The following is an 18,723-nucleotide window of genomic DNA, read 5'->3' as shown; positions in this document are numbered from 1 at the left end:
AAGACTCCTTTAATTCCCCTCCCATCAGACAGCTTTGTTTCTCTGCTGTTCTTCATGATAGCTAATACTCTATAGAACAGCTATGTGCAGCTAAAATGCTTACAGAAAACAAGAATGAAACTCCATTTGGCCATTGAGGACACCATGACGATATATTTCAGTTTGTTTGCTGAAGAAATAAAATCAAATATATCTTATTTGGGCGTTTGAGTCTTCAAGGGAATAATTACCTTCTAGCCAGCTAAAGAGCTCTTATTTCATTGAACAGTAAATTTGCTTTCATCGGCCCTTAAGTAATTGCATACTTTACCTTTACGGTCGAAGAATTAATAAAGAATTGCATTTTACTCTCTTTAAACTTGATCTCAAATAAGTGTCATTGTTTAACTTTGCTAATAACTAAGATATTGGTTATATATTTGTTTATAAAGAAAGTGTGATTTTCATTTCTACTTTTCTTGACCTGGTTGCAATTAACAACCTAAAGACTGATTAAAGACTGCAATTAAAGACTGATTTTCATCCAAAACACAAAACCACTCAGCTCAAGTGTTTTTTCAGCCATTATTTCGGGTCAGCCATCTAGCGCGTCCCATTCCATTGTCGAAGAATTTGGAATTTTCTGGGTTTATCATAATCCTGAATTCTTAACATCATTATTCTTCCGAAAAATGTACCGATTCTGATGAGAGGAAATTCGACTTCGATAAAACACGTGAATGGTCTGGTCAAAAAAAAAATGTTTCACGTATTTCTAAGAGGAGTGAAAAACAACGGATCTAGCTTCAGAACTTAACTTAGGGAGCTAGGATAGTTTGGACTGAGCAAATATTGTGGTAACAGACACAACAAATATGAATTCATCTAAAGGATCGACATCTGTACAGGCAAAGAAGCTAATTTGCTATTACCAAAAAATGCCTACTGCTTTCAGATCTAATATTTCTAACGTACAAATAGCGAGAGAATTGAATTAAACTAATATTTAAGATAAGAACAGAGAGCAAAAAGCTATAATTGCTTTAAGTACCTGGATGTCAATTGTCCTTTACTCTGTTAGAAACTGATCGCATATATCCGCATAAGCAGAAGACAATTAATCCACACAAAGGTAAAGGTTTTTACAGCTGTTGTTGATTGTTGTTTTAAATAAATGAATAGTTAGAAGACAAGAATTCTCATCGCGTATTTCGTTCAATTCGTTCAAGCCATGCGTCTACCTTAAAGAATAAATTAAAATCGTTCGTTTCTACTCTCAGTTTTATAGCTTCTTTTCTTTTTTCCTTTTAATTTTTAGCAGTTCTCATTGCAAAACGGGACAATAACCGGAATATGTATGTTTTGATCGCAACGAGGGAACTGACTAAATTATAACATGACTAACATGACTATTGATCGGCAACCAATGTGTTCATCATTTGCATAACCGCATTTGACTTTCAAATCTACATTATATCAAATTTTCTTTACCATAAACATTTTTTTCTGTTCTCATACAATATGACTTATTTTGGTTATTTTTTTATTTTCTTTTTTTATTTTGAGCCTGTATTTCAAAAACTACTGATCTCATTCCATGCTTTCAAGGATTTTCCTTTGTTCTGTTATCTGCTGCTCAAAAACGAAAACTTGACTTCCGTGGTGGAATGAGTCGGCATTGAAAATGACATGTCATTTGAAAGATAAATATGTTATTTGGTAGCACGGACGGCCCTATAGAAAGAAGAAATCCGATAAAGTAAAACTTACTGATTCTGATTTACTTTCGAAACACATTAAAATTGCTCTATATCGATATTTCCCACTACTTGGGGAAGCGTACGGTGAAAAACTCCCATTTCGGACTGGTAAATGTTGTCGTTTTCCCGCGCTTTAGGGAATATGTCTTGTTTTACACTTGGTATGCATTGGCGCCGTTGCCCTGTCGTTCATTCAAAAAGCGTACTTGCGCTTTTTCTTCGACGCACTTTTTTTCCACCGCGCTTTTTTAATATTGATAAGTATCAGGTCGTAAAAAATTTGCTTGGAAGCCCTTTTAAATCACCTTTCACATAACGCAAATAAAATTATTCGGTGTAGCATCTTGGCATTGTCTCTGTTTTCTATGCTTATGTCCATTCGCGAAAAATTGTTCGGTTTGTGGAAGATATTACCGTAATTACAGCCTTAAATTATGGGTTTCCTAGTGACCTATTTTTTTTTTTCTCAAACAGTAACTGATGCTTTTAAAGTTACTCTGGTTTCCGCGCCGATTGCCCTAAGAGTGATCAACGAACTTCCGGCGTTGCGCATGAAAAGTCGCGGGAAATGAAATCGTGCTAAGCCATTTGCAGCTGAATAAGAGGATTCACTGTAACACCGTTTATTATTGAACAATTTACAGTTTTATAATTTATTTTTATTTTTCTTGCTCGACTTTGTTTCAGACTTGCCAGATTCTTTAGATGCCTTTCTATAGAGATAGTACAAAATCATTCCAGCCAGGACCGGCCAAAATCCTATTTGCAGAAGTAACTTTGGATCAAACAGCGACTTCTTCTTGATAGACATGAGCTCGGTTGTAAAAATCAGTACAGAGGTGGCTATGTGTGAACAAAACAAAAATAAGATAATGTTAGGATTTGCTGTTAATTCAGTAACGTACTGTTATCGGAATTAGAGCCTTAAAAGATAAACAAACAGTGCTTAAAGTTCTACATTATTCCGAAAAACATTTACCTTGGTTGATCTGTCACAATTATTTCAGGAAACTACCAATTCAAAGAAAAGACGAGCATTTTCGAACCCGTTGAAAAGTTTTCTAAGTAAGGCCCATGTGTGCATGCTGTGAAGTCCCCTGGGATTGCAGTGGCCACCTTATACTTTGTTAGTCCCGCAATCTTTGTTTCTTCAAGTTTTAGTATCTTGCAATCAACTGTAAATTTATCTCCATGTGCTTCATCTCGTTTATCTAAAGTTATGATGGTTTGAGGGTACTTTAAGAGTTGTTAATTACCTTGAATTTTCATATAGTTGATATTATTTCTTACAGCAAAGTGAACGGTAAAGAAGTGTGCTTATTTCCCAGAGGAATTGTTTAAATAAACGTTAGAATAGGAAATCACTTGACTTCAAGTGTCATTTGGAATAAATAAGCATGAGTAAATTTTTTCAAAGACTAACAAAGTTGCACGAGCCCGTAGGGCGAGTGCAATTTGTGGTCTTTGAAAAAAATTACAAGTGCTTATTTATTCCAAATTGCACGAGAAAATCATGTGATTATGTATTAATAATATACATGAAAAAATACGAGGTAGCCTCTCATAACTATGCAGAAGAAAAGCGCGCCCATCACGTGCAAAAATAATTTACTCAAACCCTGCACGTGACATTGACCTTGACATTGACGTTGATATTGACCAATCATTCTGACCAATCAGAACGTCTGGTTTGTTACTTTCTTTGCACTGAATCGACCCTCTTCTGCACCGAATTTACTCTCTTCTGCACTGAATTACCTGAAAACTGCATTTATCTTAACCAGTCAGAACTGAGAAATTTTTTCATGTAACTCATCCTCGGAGACCCAGTGGCTGTGAGTCGATTACCAGCTGCCTAGTTTCCAAGACCGGCTGTGTAATGTTCTCAAACTTTTGCAATTACTCATAGAAGTCCCTTATTTTGCAGATTGTTTTAAAAATGTACATCGTATGATAAAACGCTTATTGAATTGGGTTTTCACATGATTTGATGAATTACCAAACCTTGTGTCTATGTTTATAAACTGCCTTACCCTATGGCTTTGGCTGGCAACTCAGACCTCGGTTTTGATAAATCATGATATCATACGCAACCTCATCCAGTAATTTATTATAGTAAGGATATACACCTTTGCTATACAGTCACGTTGAAAGTGCCTTTCTTGTGCACTGACAGGCTAAATCAGAATTGATTGCCAAGTACCATTCACCTCTGAACAGTCAAGAGACAGAATTGCATGTCAATTGGGTCACTCCTGACCATTTTTTGGTATTATAACTGATGGAAATAAACTAAATTTTTGTTTTGGTGTGGTTTCTACTAATTAAAAACAATCTTTTACTCCAGTGTAAGTAACATTGGCGGGCATTATAATACCTCATCCCTTTGCAGATTGGTTCATATCCTCCACTATTAACTCTACTTTGGTGAATAATTATCAATAATTATGTTACTTATCATTAATATAATTAACTCTTGAGGGAACTCTGATGGACAGAGATGAAAGCCAAAAGAACAAGGCCGGGTTGTTCAAAAGAGCGTTAAGAAAACCCAGGGTTAGTGTGAAATTTGATCACAGATCCGAGTGCTTTAATATAACTTGATGACTGAATGCTTTAAAAAGAAGTGGGAAAATTATCCTAAAACATCTTTTGAATAGAGAAATGTAGAAACCTGGATTAAAACTTAATCCTGGGTTAGCACTAATCACTCTTTGAACACCTGAGCCCAGAATGTTATTCATTCGATGGTTCTATAATTATATGCAGTGTGTACATATACTGTTCTGCATTTTTTAAAACACCCTCATCCGTAGTTGTCATCCAAAATGCAACAGTGCATGACTTAAAGAAGGCAATAAAAAGACACATTTCACTTAAAATTTCCAGGGAAGGAGGCCTAAATATTGTCTCCTGGTAAGTGGATTTAAGAAATTTAATCATGTTAATTTTACCCGGTCACGTACTATTTTCTAAAGGCAGGCTGTTTTCCTTTAACATTGATATCTCCTTCCAATGCTAGCTTTCAGTCCTCTGTACACTGCCCACAAAAATAAACATTGAGGTAAAATATTTAACCAATTTCAAGATAGTTTAGAATTCAGTCTAATTAAAGAAAGGTTAAATTTTGTCTAAAAAAAACCGGCCCTATTATTCTACATAGTTTGATATTTCTGATTGATTTAATCAGATAGCCATTATACACTGTACTTTCAAGATCAAAATATCAGTCTACCACTTTGTGTGTGTTATACATTGTTATGTTATTTTTACACTCTGTAGTCTTGAAAATTTGGTATTGAATCAGACAGCATACTCTAATTATCATTTCATCTCATTAGCTTTGTTAACTTGAAAACTTGTTGAATTTTATAGTAGAACACTCACGCTTGTGGCGAAGGGTTATAAAATAAATATTAACTTGACCTGTTCAACTAATATGCAAAGCTAAAACATCTGAGTATAGAGATACAGAAATTTAAATTCCTGCAGCATGGATACCTATTATCAAAAAGCATCTGGTCAGTATGCAAATGACTGGTGACAACTTAGCTGTTACCACAATTTCAGTTTAAGAGCCAAACTAGCAGGTTGGCTATTGGAAACTGAAAACCACAAGCCAAAACCAAATTTCCACTAGTCTGTGGCTATAGTTGCGGCTACATGTACAGTTAGTGTTAAGTCCTGTAATTACAAGACTTTTGTACTGCTAGTCACTTGAAATCTTCTGTTTGTTTTATATTGAAGCGGGGATGAGCCTCATTTAATGGTGAGCCATAAAGCTTGTAATTCTTCTCTCCACTCGTTTTATCTGTTAGACTAATAACTTATTATTAAAAACTGGATCATTGGATAGTACAATTCAAGACTTTTTATTGGCTTAGCCATTATGGTATATGAGCCAAGATACCGTAATCTAATATCTTTACATTGCAACATCCGGTTTCTTCTTAGAAAATAAACTCGAGAAGATTTGTCTAACATTTTCGGGGCATTTTTTGTAATAAAACAATTATTATCCATAGGTATGCAGACTGGTATGGTAGATAATGATGGTGGTATAGTCTGGGATGACCCACGCCCTAACAAAGACACAAGCAGTTTATCTTTTGATGTAGGTTTGAGTTTATCACTTATTATATAAGGCAAGAGATTTCGGAGATTTGATTGGTTGACAGCAATTCACCATTACAGTGTAATTGTGGTATAATGGCAAAAATGGATGGTATAACAAGGTTACGAATGACAACACGGTGAGGAAAGATTGTTATGAACGCTGACACCTGTGTCTGTCTTTCCAATTGCAACAAAATAAAGGTCTCTTGTATGTGCATTACCAATTTTTTCTTGACTTCTCTTATAAACAAATAATAGCCTGACTTATGGGTGGTATTTGTCAATAATACTGGCCCATTTAATTAATATTAATTTTCAAAATTTTCTAAATATCATGCACTCACCTATTCATAGTATGCCGTATTTTGGACAATTTTGGAAGATCACTTGAAAGTGGTAATAATGCAAAATGCCATGGTAACCACAAATCATGCTATTACCTACTATATCACCTAGTACAGCTAAATTATAGATACTTACCTGACTGTGTTTGGATGTGTTGATTTGTAGCAAGTTCTTCCCTCAACCTCTGTATTCATGGAACCTCGTAATGATGTTTATATACATGCTAAGCTAAGTAATATAATTAAATTTATAACACTAATAAAATAAATTTCATTCCTTGTAATAGATGAAACTTATTAAAATTAACCCTTACCAAAGAAAAAGTATGGGAGTGATACGGCAAAACATGGGCCATATAATGACCCATATCTGGGAATGGTATGGGAAGAAAAAGTATGGGAGTGATATGGCAAAACAGGGGCCATATAATGACCCATATCTGGGAATGGTATGAGAAGATTGGGTGAAGATATGGAACTGTTATGGGACTCAACATAGTGATTCCAAGGACAGCTCAAGCCAGCTTGTGTGTTCTAGTGAGTATGCAACTCAGGTGTAACTTGTAACACTCTAATAAATTTATTTGAAATAATTAGGTTGAAATAAGACCAGAATTTACTTCTGAAAAAGCTGAGGCAGGTGAATGGTTTGGCAGTGGGGTCTCCAGTTTCCAAAGAACTTGATGTAGACTATTATTACCAAAAGGGTATTATAATATATTACATCTTCAAATTTTAGCATTGTTGTTGTTTTTTTTTTATTATTTCTTAGGAAGAAGCCCTGAAAAAATTTCACATCACAGATGATCCCAGCAATTATTACCTTGCTAGAACTGTTGATGAAGGTGAGATAACAAGGACTCTCAAGTTCAAAATCTCCATTCTCTTCACTGTCTGCTTTATATTCTTTTAGTTATAACTTTATCCTTGAGAAACTGCCCTGAAATCTGCGTCACTTTTACATGTTTTTCCCTCTCCTCACCTTTCTGCTGGTCATCATATCACTTTTTCTAAGGAGAAATTAATTTTTGATCACTCTCATGAGCAAAAAGGTTGATTTCTTTTAAAATTGTGATTAAAATAATCCATGTTATTAACCCTTTACACCCCATCACCCATACATCAGTATGCATATTCTCCGTACTGTTCTCTATACATTTCCTATATTGCTGGCAGGGAGAGTTTGTTTATCAATCAGGAGCTTTTGTAGTTGTTGATCATTTCTGTTATTCTCCTGACCTTAATGTTTGATTCAAGGGTGATACTGTAAGGATAAATTAGATGCTAATCACTCTTAGGGTTAAAGGGTTCATATTGTTGGATATATCCATATTACTACAATAACTGTAACAGTGTATGCAATACTTTGTGTTCTTCTTAATTATTACCATGTTAATTTTATTTCTGGATATTATTTTTTTATCTTATTTTTACCTCACACTTTTTTTTCTTCTTTTCCTTTTTGTTTTTCTTCTTTCATTTGTAGTCAACTACCCAAAATCTAAGTATTACGGTTTGATTTATTACCAGTATGTTACCCAGCCTGATTAGCTTTCTAGTTATTCTGAGTCTACCAGCCATTCCCTTTCCTAGCTGTACTCCTATCATATTAGATGTTTTAAAATAATATTTTTCCTGTAAACAAGGTTATAAGTCAGCATGGTTCTTGCTTTTGGATATTTAAACTTGTTCTCTTTTCATTTAATCAATTCCCCACTGCAGGGTGCAGATAGATGGAAAGGATATATAAGAGTTTACTCTGAGAGTTATGTCGTATTGGGAGATTGGTGTGATTTTGCAGGAATCTGACAGAAATATTCAAAGTACTCTCTGGCTTATGAAGTCTTCAATTTTGTAGGAAAGGGAACCTCGTAGTAATAAACCCTACTTATGGAGTAGTGGAAATAAGCCCTCAAAAAAATTTAGGCCCATATGGGATTTGAAACCATGACCTTTGGGATACCTGTGCAGGGCTCTAGTTCATGAAAATTGATCCGTCCCGTCTGCATAATTTGTTGATGCTTAAACATTTCTTTGGTAAGTTGAGAGATATCCCCCTCTTAGAATGTTAAAAATCTGTGTGTACTGATTGCCTTTTTTTTCTCAACTTTTTAACCAACCACATGCTCCATGTAAGGACAAAACTGCAGTTTTTACTCAGCTGTGGGTGTTTAACTATATAGTGAACAAATTATTTTGTAACATACCCAATACAATGTGGCAGGAACGTTCAAGACAATCCCAGTGACTGCACAGACAACTGCTACAGATGTGATAAGTGCTGCTTTAGAAAAATTTGGATTGAAGGTTTGTCTCAAGTTTCAGTGCGTTATGTCATCAATTTTTAGGGTGCTCTCCTCCCTCCCTTTCTTCCTTGCTTTCTCCCTTCCCGCCCCCCCCCCCCTCCCCCACCCCCTCACACCCCTTCATCTTTCTCTTGATTGTTTCTCAATTCCTCTCTCCTTTCTTCCACTGCTTCCTCTCTGGCCCCCTCTCCCTTCCTCTTTCCTTTACTTTTTCGCTTCCATGCTTCCTTTTCCTTCCCTCTCTTTTTTCACTCTCATCCTTTCTCTCAGTTCACTTCCATCACTCTTCTCCTCATTATGTAGTCCAATCTTTTGGAACATTTTCAATCTTTCTTTTTGTTTCACAGGACTGATTTTTAATGCAATTTAAAATAAATTAAATACTAATTGAGTGAAGTTTGAATGGAATTCCTCTGTTTTTTTTGTTAACTATGAAATTAATTCTTATGCACAGGGTGCCAATGAAAATGACTTTTCCCTGAATGAAGTACACCTAACTCAAGGAGGTAACATATCCCATTTTATGTAGATTTTTCTGAACTCATTTTTCATAATTGAGGTCGTAATTAACTCAATACTGCAAACAATACCGACAGAAAGAATAGCAGCATTACACGCGCATATTATGCTTGTAAATCCGCCATATTGCATGCAATTTACACGCAAATTACGCGCGGGTGAAAGAAATACTCGAGAGCGTGTGTAAAAAACTACTCACAAATTCTTCATAGAACTCCATGCAGTACATTCAATTTCAAATTTAGCACTTTTTGATAATTAACCTGCCAGTTCACACTACTTTTATTCTTATTGAATCATCTGTCCATGAACGAAGAATAGAACACAATGACTGTCCATGGAAATCCTTGATGGATAGTAGAAGAGTAAGATTTTTTTATTAATCAGTAGGACTTTGGAATGCATGTAATTTTAACCTTTTGTTTCAAATTAATAATAAGCCCTTGAACTTTGTAAATGTTATCAATTGGGAGGACTTTGATACTTTTTCTTCTATTAGTTCTCAGTGTAAATGACATTTTCCTCACGGACTATATTACCTTTATATTTCCTCAACTGAGTGAACGTTCCTCAGGAAATCGCCTTCCCCTCCTCACTCAGGAAAGCTGACCCCTTCCTTTGTTTTGGACTCCCAAAACTCTCCTATTTTTTTTTTTTTTTTTTTGATTGTTTGTTTTAATTATCGGAGTGAGGCACTTCTCTGTCTTTTCACCTTCCAATTGACTTCCTCTAAAGTTTCAATCATGGTGGCTATTCTCAAATTTATGGCCATCTGGATTTTGATTTTTACCAGATTGAATTCTTTTTAGAATGTACAGAAGCAGGAAAGTTCTGCCGGATTACGTAGCCATAATTTAGCTCTTTATATAATTTCGTGCTTCCAGCTATTCTGTCTTTAATTATAACTTTCTTTGATAAGTGCAAAGTGATTTCTAATGATATATATTAACAAATATTGCTTTTATCTGAAGATCATAGGTTCTCTATAAAATTGACTTAACGTCTTCTCTTTGCAGAAGTCTGTAAGGAAAATGAAACTCACAAGATTCTACTTGAGGGAAAACTTAGAACCCTTGGGAAGTGTATATGCATTTGTGTTGGCAGTCTCCCAGTAGGCCTGGAACCAAGTAAATACAAAACTTTGACTGGCGACATTCTAGGAGAAAGTGAGTTATGTTTTGTTTGTTTGTGAGATGCTTATAGACAATTGACTTTGTTTTATGCGAGATTAATTTCGTCCACTGAGTCCTCGTTCGCTTGACAACCTGTCACGTTCATTCCACTTTGCAAGGGGAATGGAGGTTTGGGAACGAGTTAACAAGAGACATTTTAGTGGCCCAATAACTTGTGCATTGGAATCTTCTGAGGACGGTTTCTGGTTTTGGTTGTTCTCATCCTCTTTCTTCATTTCAATTAACAGTTTTTATGTAATTGTTTTGCAGCTATGGAATAATGTGAGATGAAAAGTGTGTTTCCAAGTTATGGTGAGCTACTAGATTCTAAAGTTCAGTGCATGAATCTATTTACACAAGACTTAGTATTATTACAGTTTATAATCCACCCATTAATTTTGACGCGATTTTGTTGGTTACTATACGTCACGTGGTGCAAAATCACAGGACAGTTATCACGCAATAACCCCCGTCTGCGTCGACATTTGTCCTCCGATTTTTACCGTGCAAAAAAAAAAAAAAAAACATAGTCAACACAAGAGTTTCAACTTTTCCGTTCTCCTATTTACATGGAAGGAAACCAAACTCGTGTTTTTTTTGCTTGCTCGCGTCAAATCACGGGCATTCGCCATCAGATCACCACTGGCTTTTTCTGTTTGTTTACGCGCAGTTTAATTGCGACGTGGAAACTAATGAAAGGGTTATAAAATAAATAAACCCTGTTCTGGCTTGCTATAATGTCGGCTGATAATGTCCTTGGCTGAGAGATTGTCCTCAAAATTTCATATTTGCCCTCAAGGCTTCGCTTCTCGGCCAAAATACTCATTTTTCGGACAATCTCTCAGCCGCGGACATTATCAGCCGACATACCGGGCGCCCGAAGGGGTTTATTTACTAAATATCGCTGGCATTGCCGGTGGGCAAGATAAGGCGAATCCTGTGCTCTGATTGGCTTTGATCTCGTTTAAGGTTTTGTCCCATTGTTAATTTATAAGAAAGTGGGGTTAGCTTTGTTTCATGAAGCATTTGGACCGAGTGCTATGTCCTTTTCTTTTTTTGCATATTTAATACCTTACGTGCTTTTCTTCGTTTTGACAGACTGCAATGCTTACTTTGAAATTCCATTACTGCTCCCTGGTGACATACGAGACTGCCTAAGAATGACGTGGGATGTAAACCGGCTGCATTTAATTATACAATGACATTTCTCCACCCGGGTTGCAGGAGGGTTATTTATATAGGTGTTAACTTTGGAGAGATCAATCTGTTTACGCCGTGGATGGAAGATAATGCATTTCATAGATATCAATGACTTATCTTTGATAACTCAAAGATAAGTCATTGAGTTTTACTTTGTGGAATTCGCTAGACAATCTTGCGAGAGCAGAACCGCCGCTTTTGTCAATCAGAAATCAGGATTGACATAAAAACACTCGCTCGCGAAGCAGGTAATATGACAAAAACGACTGAGGAAGTTATTTTTTTCTTTTGTTTTTGTAGTTTGTTTACCGTTAAATACGTCACCCAATGTTGACATTGTAACTCTTTCCAGGTATGGTGTTTGGGTTATTTCCTGCCGCTGACACAGCAGCCGTTGCTGTAAATAAATTCAAAAATTTTACTATGGACAACAAAGAGCTGTTGGTGAGAATCCTACCCACTATTCATGTAAGTAGCTGCAAATTCAAGAGCAGAGGTTTTTCTCTAGAGTATTTCTGGAAGTACTTAAAAAAATGCTAAAAAAAAAACCTTGACCTGAGTCAAAAAAGGAGTTATGCTTATCCTGTCGTTTTTGTTTCCTCCTTCTTGTAGCCTGGGCTGTTCCCCCCTGGGAGCCAACCCCTTCTAGTACTGGTTAACTCCAGAAGTGGAGGTGGTCAGGGGGCTGATATCTCAGCAGCTCTCCAGAGACTGCTCAACCCTCATCAAGTGTACAGCCTCACAGAAGGAGGCCCATTATTAGGGTATGTTAAACTCCTGCCCTTCGTATCTAGAAAACTGTATTTTGCAATTCAAGTTGAAGTTTCTTCATTACTAAGTACGTAGCATTTCGAAAAATGATTTGTGTATTTACATAACAAAAATTAAGTGATACAAATCTCATTTTGTCGTTTAGGTTGCGTCTTGATCAGTTAGAGCTATTTTATACCCAATGCTACGAGCCTTGTTTTTCTTCTCTCATCTTTGTCCCGTGGTCTAAAATTGATTATTGTGTTTGTTTCATGTTTTACGCTTTCAGATCTATTGCTGATTTTCGTGTCTTGATCTGTGGTGGCGATGGGACAGTTGGCTGGGTGTTGTCGTTTTTAGATGATGTTGTTGAAGAGTTGAAGTGTAAGTTACCTGCATCAGCAGTACTTCCTCTTGGCACTGGTAAGTGGATTGTTACAAGTGACTCCTGTAAACTGCGAGTTAGAGAAAATATCTTTCCAGAGTCGAACATAAAGCCTTGTGTAGGTTTTGTTGTACTAGGCTGTGTGATCGATCTCAAGACTCATGCGACAAACTTGGTCAATCGAAAACTAACCTCGACTTTGCCTCACGTGCTTCTAAGTGATGGACACTCCAAAAAGTCGTGCAAACTTTCTAATTGAATTTCTTAGGCCTCAACAGCCTTTGTATTTAAAAGAAGATCAACGAACGATCATCGATAATTATTCGAAGCTTAATGCTTCATGTGACAATTAAATGAGCGTTTCCAGCACGTGGTTAACAACTAGAGGTTTACAGTGATAGACAAACCGCTAAGACGCATTTGAAAAGCTGTCGTTTCAATCGTTAGCCCTTCCTCTGAGCATAGTAGATGGAGAATAGGTTGGAAATTGCCTGAGATTCTCGACTTCGGGAAAGGCCATTACTCATCGCCTATAAGGGATTTTAATATTCGTAAGATTTCCCCTTTTTTACTCTGTTGGGAAGGACTGACGCCCACTCCCTTCTCGTGATTTATAATTTCTTTGTGGGGATTTCGTTAGTGGATACAGATTGAGATGGAAGTTGGATGAGATTCTCAGCTCGCATGTACCGATCTCTTTAGGGTTCTTCTTAGTGGATAGATAATGTTTGGGAAACTAAATTAGATTGTAAACGTACAGGTAATGATCTCTCTCGTATCCTCCATTGGGGAAGTGGTTACTCTGACGGCGAGAGTTCTGTATCGCTACTCATGGCCATTGACCAGGCTCACGAAGTGTTTCTTGATAGATGGTGTGTCATGTTTGACTCCGTGAACACTACCGTTCCTGACACACTGTCAAACAACAGCGCACTTGGTTCGATGGGAGGAAGAGAGGACGATCCTAGTATTTTTACGATGAATAACTACTTTGGCTTCGGAATTGGAGCTGAGCTTTGTTTAGATTTTCATCTTCAGAGAAAGGAAGCACCTGATAAATTCCATAGCAGGTGAGGATGCAAAAAAAGTAAACGTACTTATTACAGTAGTTTTAGATCTGCTCGATTTAAGGAAAAGTGTTGATTTCTAAGGCTATTGGATGGCACTTGCAATTGATAACAAATGTTTCATAGTCTTCTGAGTTGTTCTCTTTGTCGTCTGTATTTCGAATTCGTCTGTGGGAATGTGCGTGCCCGATTCTATTTATCATTTTAGAAGTCTTACAGACTACCTCCCCCTTCCCACCCTCCAAAGGTTATAAACGGACACGGAGCAGTCAAACGTCCAATAGATTTTAACTTCCATCGTAAGCGCTTTTGAAAGTGGATAGGTTAGAAAACTTCGACCTTGCGTTTTATGATTTATTGTAAGTAAGAGTTCGTCGATTCTCTGATTTTTCTTTTTTCAGGCTTCATAACAAAGGAGTTTACTTTAGAGCAGGAATAAAGAAAATGGTCAAAGGCTACTTGCGGACATTTACTCACGAAGTCGAAATAGAGGTGATTAATCTGTAGAACGAAGATATTGGAATAGCTTACATGGTTGCCTTCATGGGATGAATTCGGTGTTCTTAGAAAGCGTCTCTTTACCCACAGCGAACGGCCGAATAAACCCGACAAAATCCCGCGAAAAGGGAAGGTGGAGGATGTTAATCTACGATGAAGTAGCATCACAATCAGGTGGAATAGCAATAGTTACAGTAGCCTCACTTTGCGAAAGCGTTAAAAGCTCCTACACTGGGAAGGTGTCTGTCTTGTTTACAAACTTCACTCATTTAATATTGAGTGTTGTCCTAAAATCATCATCGTTTGTCAATTGTATTCGACACTGAGTGATTGAATGCCAAGTAGTTGAAGATGTTTGTCTTAAAAATTTAACGCCCGAATGAGATGGTTTTTTCGAGTATCCCTTGAAACTTTTTTGCCTGTTGTACTCCTTGCGGTTCCAGTGATCTATCTTTCTCTCGTTTCTCAGCATTTTCATTTGTTTTTTTCTGTTTGGTTCAGATTGATGGCAAAAAAATTGACTTACCAACACTAGAAGGAATTGTTATTCCTAACATAGGCAGGTTAGTGAAAGCTGGAAGTTGAAGTCAGTCAAAAGAATTCGAATCAGTGTTGCAGTGGTGAAATTTCCACTTGAGTGGATTGAGAAAACAGATTAAAATAGGTTTCAAAGCGTAATTTTAAGATGTTCAGTTTTCATCCTGAGGTCAAAATAGTACTAATTTAGGTCAACACGACGAATTTCATTTCATTAAAATCTGATTCCTTTACGTGAACGAAGAACGTACAAAAAGAGGCCATTTTCGAAATATCAAAATTCAAACTTGGCTGCCAGGATTGGGAAAACAAAACAAAGGAACAACATCGAGGTTGAGGGATGAATAATCAATTTCTTTAGTTGTATACCTCCAAGCCTCAGAGCCATGTTAGAATTTTAATAAATCGAAAATGACCTAATTGTCTCGCGCCCGTCATGTGACTTTGCAGCCCGGTCGGGTGTAGCACCCAGACTGTATCTGGCTGGAAGGCATGGGTTCGAATCTAGTTAAAGTTGAACTTTAAAGTTTTCTTTTCTGATTGATCAGTAGCAGTTCACGTGCGAGTATCGCTTCTATACACGTGAGGGATTTTGTTTTTATTTGTATTGAGTTTTCCCCTTAATTTTTTATAATTTTTTTTGTCCGTCTAGTTGGGGAACAGGTACGGATGCATGGGGACCAGACAAAGAAGATGTATGTAATACGACTTGAATTTAGCATTGATCTTTGTCCTTTTTGTCCCAGGCAAGTGAGGTCTTTAAAAACACGCAGTCGAGTCAATCGCTATATCGGCCGAAATACATCTCGGCCGATATATCAATCGAGTCTCGACCGAGTCTCGACCGAGTCTCAAATAAGTATCGGTCGAGTATCGACCGACTCTCGCCCGATATACCGACCGATATATCGTTTGAGAACACCTACAGTAAACATGATCAACACAGAAGAAATCACAAGGGCCAACCAGAAAAGACAAAATTGCAAGTACATTTAGCCAACGAGAACGCCATCATTTGTGAGTACGAATGTTGCAAACGACCAAAACACGGTGGCTTTGGTTTTGCTCCTGATTAGTTCAGATGGTGACTTGAGATATCTGGACCAATCACAAAGCAAAGTTAATTAAAACAGATGCGATCCCGGATTCCTCTTCGACTCTTAATTGAGAATTGCTGACTCTGTTTGCAGGGTTATGCCTCAGCTTGTCACTGTGATGGTCTTGTAGAGGTAGTTGGACTTCAGGGAGTCATGCACATGGTAAGTCAGAATCACTACCGGCTTTGCCTTTTATGCCATAACATCAGCAGGTGGATTCTCTATACAGTTCTCTCCAATCTGCACCACGTGATGTTTCACTACTAACTGCCTTATTTTTTGTACCCAGCCATGTCATTTCTTACGTATATGGATCGGAAACGTTTTCATTTAGCAGTGAATATGAAGACAAGTGTTTTTTTTTCCTTTTTACTTATAGGGTCAAATTCAAAGTGGAATCAGGACTGGTATCCGACTGGCACAGGGAGCCCAGGTAAAGATTTCTCGTTGTAATCCAGTAAACAAATGAAGCCATAAGTGAGTTATTCTCTCTTATTGTTATCTTTTCATTCTTGTTTGTACATTACCATGTTGGCGAAGAATGATTTCCGCCCTTCCCCAAGCCCACGTGTAACCGTACCCTCCCTTTTGTTTCTCCACGGGGCGGGAGGAGTACGGCTACGGCTACACGTGGGCTATTCTTTTTCGTTCCCCCCTGAGAAGAAAGAGCGCAAGCTCTGGTTTTCGAACATCGGCTAGGGAAAAATAGGGTATTTCTCCCAAGTAACCAATAACTATAGGTAATGACACGATTTCGAGTGCAGTTTGGTGTTAATGAGCCTGAGTAAATTTCTCAAAGACAGCAAAACTGCCCCCATAGCGTAGTTCCATTTTTCTGTATAGAAAATACACAACTCACAATTCCACCATTCGCTCTAACGAGGGACTAACGCTCGAAACCTCAGCTTCAAACACCCTCCATGGTGATCAATTTATAATATCAACTCAGCTGATAAAACCAAATTATGTTGTAGTATCCCCACCGACGCAGCAACACAGTTTCTTTAAAAGCTGACCCTCTTTATTCACGCACTTCAATCCTTTTTTTATCCATTATTATGATTTTTATTACAGATAAATATCAAATTAAAATCAGAGATGCCTGTACAAATAGATGATGAACCTTGGATGCAGCCTCCGGGTAATCGTGCGGCCCATACTAACACAGGTATTGTACAGAAAACCGTGTAATAACTTTGTTAAAGACTACTGGCCGGAGAAAATAAAAGGCTCGGATCTCAGTGATAAAGTTGCACGTGGGACATCCCGGAAACCAATTTAATCTTATCTTTCTTTTAGCTAAGAAACATATGATTTTCTTTTTAACATTGACATCCAAGAATTCATTTAAAGTTTATAACCGGACTACTTTTAGTCAGAATTCTTACTAAGAGATTTAAATATTTATATATTGGTAGAACAAAAACGGCTAACGAACACTTCTCGAAATTTCCTCTCTAGTTCATTTTACTTCTTGTTTTCTTTAGGCACTGATGCTTTCGAAGAGAAAACTTAAAGTGAAAAACCTAAGAAGACCTTCAAGCTCGTCTCGTCCTCCTTCAAGCCCCAGCGCAACGAGAACTATTTTTTATGACGATTAAACAGAGTTTTCCCGGGCCTTTTCTCACGGAAGAAAATAATCTTACATATAAGAGTGACTCACAATTATAGCCGCTTCATTAGAAACTATACTGAAGATTTGTACCAGCTCTGATTTATATATAACTTGTTTATCTTGCAAAGTTCATCTAGTAAGGTATTGTTTCAGCCGAGAAAATGTAATTTTAAATTTTGAAGAAAACTAATGTCATTTGTATAGCTCTGGGTGTACGCTGTCTTGCTGACGTCTGTAAATACAAATAGTTCAGACTAAAATACGTCTTCATCAGGCGTCAACACTCGAACCTCTTCGGTGTAACTTACCTTTCATGACAGAGCTTAATAACGAAATGTTACGTCAAATGTACGCGGTCAACAACGCAGGCTCAAGCATACGTGGTTTAAAATTTAGCGAAATTCGCGGAAAGAAAAAGGAGCTAGCATTTGAAACCGAGGCATTTTGTTGTCGTCGAAGACATTTTCCTATTTCCAAAGTTTTTAAGGAGAACATTAATTTTCGAAAATATTTAAGGGTGTACAAAGTTTTTGAAGGTTCTGTAAAAAAAAAAAAAAAAAAAAAAAAAAAAAAAGCGGCAACGAAAACGACGCCTCGAAGCAACAGAATAGAAAATCAACAAGGCAAACGACTCAAAATCAGTTTTTCTGCGCGAAAATCTAGCGCGTGCGGATACGTTATTCAGCTCTGTTACCATTCGTGCTTTTGGATTCGATTCCTAGCAACGGCCATAATACTTTCATTCAAGTGGTATAAAGTAATTCAGAAACCGTGTCTCAGCCACACTCCGTCTTTCTCTACTCTGCTCGTAAAAGGGCAAAGGCGTCGTAGTCGACAATACGCGCGAAAGAACCAAACTCATACCATGCTAGTCGACAGTCATGTCAAAAGTACAAATTAAAGTGATAAAACCTCTGTCTTGAGGTGGAGTTCAAATTTTAGCTCATCCCACCAATTTTTACAGAAAATAACTGAGAATTTCAAGAGAATTTCTATCCGAATATGTTCTTAAATGAATGTTGTACTTGTAATTATGTGTACCAAAAAGGTTAGCTGCTGAAGTATCCATTTTCAAACAAGTAAACATTTGCGCCTTTAAATTGATTGAAATGTGTCATTATAACAAAATAGATTGATGTAGCCGTGTTGCGAAGGAATTAAATTTGTGAAATAACCTTTTCATGGCTTTTCTTTTGTCCTCGTTAGAGGCATAGCGGTTGTTGGGCTCGGAGAAGAGAGGCGACGCCTTTCTTCGAATTAAGAAATATTCAAACTAAATAATTTATTAAAACAAATGTTCGAAATTATGAGTAATCCAAGGCCATTGACCTACCCCCTCACCCAGGCCATTGACCTACCCCCTCACCCAGGCCATTTA

The 18,723-nt window shown here is 37.1% G+C and overlaps 1 pseudogene across 1 annotated transcript; it reads left to right on the top strand.

The window, feature by feature from the left end:
• The first annotated feature begins 6,586 nt into the window (after positions 1-6,586).
• On the top strand, positions 6,587-18,470 carry LOC148739660 (diacylglycerol kinase theta-like; annotated as a pseudogene). Its single transcript, XR_015997434.1, has 19 exons — positions 6,587-6,736; positions 6,972-7,083; positions 7,884-7,961; positions 8,406-8,506; positions 8,960-9,011; positions 9,295-9,389; positions 10,041-10,190; positions 10,467-10,508; positions 11,749-11,864; positions 12,009-12,160; positions 12,421-12,569; positions 13,292-13,601; positions 14,000-14,090; positions 14,598-14,659; positions 15,286-15,328; positions 15,824-15,892; positions 16,110-16,163; positions 16,805-16,898; positions 17,218-18,470. The product of XR_015997434.1 is annotated as a diacylglycerol kinase theta-like (transcript).
• Positions 18,471-18,723: the final 253 nt, after the last annotated feature.

This window comes from Stylophora pistillata, chromosome 2 (assembly GCF_964205215.1).
Source record: "Stylophora pistillata chromosome 2, jaStyPist1.2, whole genome shotgun sequence".
NCBI classification, from domain to species: domain Eukaryota; kingdom Metazoa; phylum Cnidaria; class Anthozoa; order Scleractinia; family Pocilloporidae; genus Stylophora; species Stylophora pistillata.
The sequence above is the reverse complement of the archived record's forward strand: the minus strand, read 5'-3'. Positions and strand labels throughout refer to the sequence as shown.